The sequence below is a fragment of the Euprymna scolopes genome, chromosome 32, assembly GCF_053919585.1.
Source record: "Euprymna scolopes isolate OS-2025 chromosome 32, ASM5391958v1, whole genome shotgun sequence".
In the NCBI taxonomy this organism is placed as follows: Eukaryota; Metazoa; Mollusca; class Cephalopoda; order Sepiida; family Sepiolidae; genus Euprymna; species Euprymna scolopes.
The window spans coordinates 43,413,723-43,416,023 of record NC_136513.1 but is presented as its reverse complement, the minus strand read 5'-3'; the positions used below and the strand labels follow the sequence as shown (position 1 = coordinate 43,416,023).

The 2,301-nt window shown below is 36.9% G+C and overlaps 1 pseudogene; it reads left to right on the top strand.

Annotated features, from left to right (window-relative positions):
* Window positions 1–603: 603 nt before the first annotated feature.
* On the top strand, window positions 604–737 carry LOC145256628 (U2 spliceosomal RNA; annotated as a pseudogene).
* Window positions 738–2,301: the final 1,564 nt, after the last annotated feature.

Genomic DNA, 2,301 nt, shown 5'->3' with positions numbered 1-2,301 from the left:
CTCTCTCTCTCTGGCTACCTCACACACACACACATTTTCACTTTTATAGATATAATAGATAGATTATGCTAGATATATTTCCATATGTCTGAATACCCTATATACAAACTTTCAAATCTGTAGATAAAAAAATTGTTGAGTATATAGGTTGAGAATTGTTCTCTCTCTCTCTCACACGAAACTGTGCGCTCGGCTTCTTCCCCCCCTTCCCACCCCAAATGCTTGGGAAACTGTGCACTGTTTTTGTTGGTTTTCAAGCTGCCTCTTCCCCCCCCCCACACACACACACAGTTTAACAGTAGTAGGAGGTCAAGAGAAAGAGGGTGAGAGAGAGAGAAGAGTAAGTTGGTGAGAGAGAGAGAAAAGAGAAAGAGGGTGTTGGTTTTATATTTTTATTATCGTCTAATATTTTGAAAGCTGAATTTCTAATAAAATGTGCATCTATAGGAGATAATGCCTGGGAATGTGTTCCCCCCCCACAGTTTAACAGTGGTGTGACGTCAAGAGAAAGAGGGTGAGAGAGAGGGAAGAGTAAGTGGGTGAGAGAGAGAAAAAAAAGAAAGACGGTGTTGGTTTTGTGAAAAAAGTTGTTATTTACAATTGTTCGCATTCTTGGCCTTTTGGTCAAGATCAAAGTGTAGTATCTGTTCTTCAGATGCTGCACTTCTATTTCTTGAACTCTTTCGGTGGAGGAGAAATCCTCCACGACTGAGACAATTTTTATTTTTGTACCTTTTCTCCACGTTAAAAAACGACCCTGGTGTCTAACTCTGTCCCGTGGGGAGGCATAGTAAATAGGTACAATTGTTCGCCATTAGTGGATGTTGACGTCACGTCACGTGACATGACTAAGCGTTTTTTTTTTTTAGTATGAATAACATTTTTTGTTATAATTATAAAGTCTACACTTAATTTTATAGAAAATGATGTATATATAATAGAAAAAAAAAATTACTGGTTTTGTTGGATTCAAGTGGACCCCCCCCCTCCAGTTTAAGAGATAGCAGGTCACGTGGTAATATACAAAATGGCTAGCGTAAATATAAAGATCGGTTTTTTTATCGACGAATATTTTGAAAGCTGAATTTTTTTTTATTCCTGTACATTTTTTCCTGATATTTTTCGTTAAAACTCTTGTATAAATACTATTTTTAACCAGTTAAATACGTTGGAGACATTGTCATGGAGTTTAATAATCTCTAGAACAAAGCAGAAGAGAAATTACAAAAGTATCGGTAAAACAAAGTGTTTGTTTACATTTGTTCGCCATTACTGGATGTTGACGTCACGTCACGTGACATGACTAAGCGTTTTTGGATTATGTAATATTAACATTAAAATGACAGGTTTTTTGGGGGGCCCCCCTAGGAGAGAAATGATCAGTTCACCCCCTTTTAATGGTCCGTTTGGTGTGGAATTTCGATATTTGTCATGCGGGTGATCAAGGTTCAATATGATACATAATTTGTCAACTTTGGTTGTGTCTGTCAAAAGTTTGAGCTGACGTCACGTCACTTGACACGTATTGAATAACGTTAAAATGACAGGTTTTTTGGGGGGCCCCCCTAGGAGAAAAACGATCAGTTGACCCCTTTCTACTGGTCCGTTTGACGTGAAATTTCGATATTTGTCATCCGGGTGATCAAGGTGCAATATGATACCAAATTTGTCAACTCTGGTTCCGTCTTTCAAAAGTTTTAGCGTTACAAACAAACATACATACATACATACATACATACATACATACATACACACCGATTTTTGCCTTTTATATATATAGACTAGCAGGGCTACCCGGCGTTGCTCGGGACCGTATAAACAATGAAAAAACAAAAGCAGATATTGAACATATGTTTGATTCTTAGGGGAGAGGAATCTTTCATCTCTATGTATTATTTGTTTTATCTACCCTAGGACTGATATTGTTCATGTTTTATCCCTAGCATAGGTAATTTACAGCATGTATATGAAATTGTTTTACCTTAGGGAGAAGAGAACAGGTAATATACAACATAATGTGTCTATATTACATCCCTGGCAACGCCTAGAAACCAGCTAGAACATGTATTTCAGTCAATCTTTATTATATCCTGGGCTATGCCGGGAAACCAGCTAATCTCTTTTTAGTGACTTGACCACCAAAATACCTCCCTAAGTGTGTCCTTTCTTTTGAACTTATTAGATATAGGTATCTAGAAATGTGTGTGAAATTTGTTGAATGCATTGTTCACTATGATTTTCTTATTGTTCTACACAATATCAACTGTAGCGAAATAACACAGTAAACTTAGTGTAGTGTTA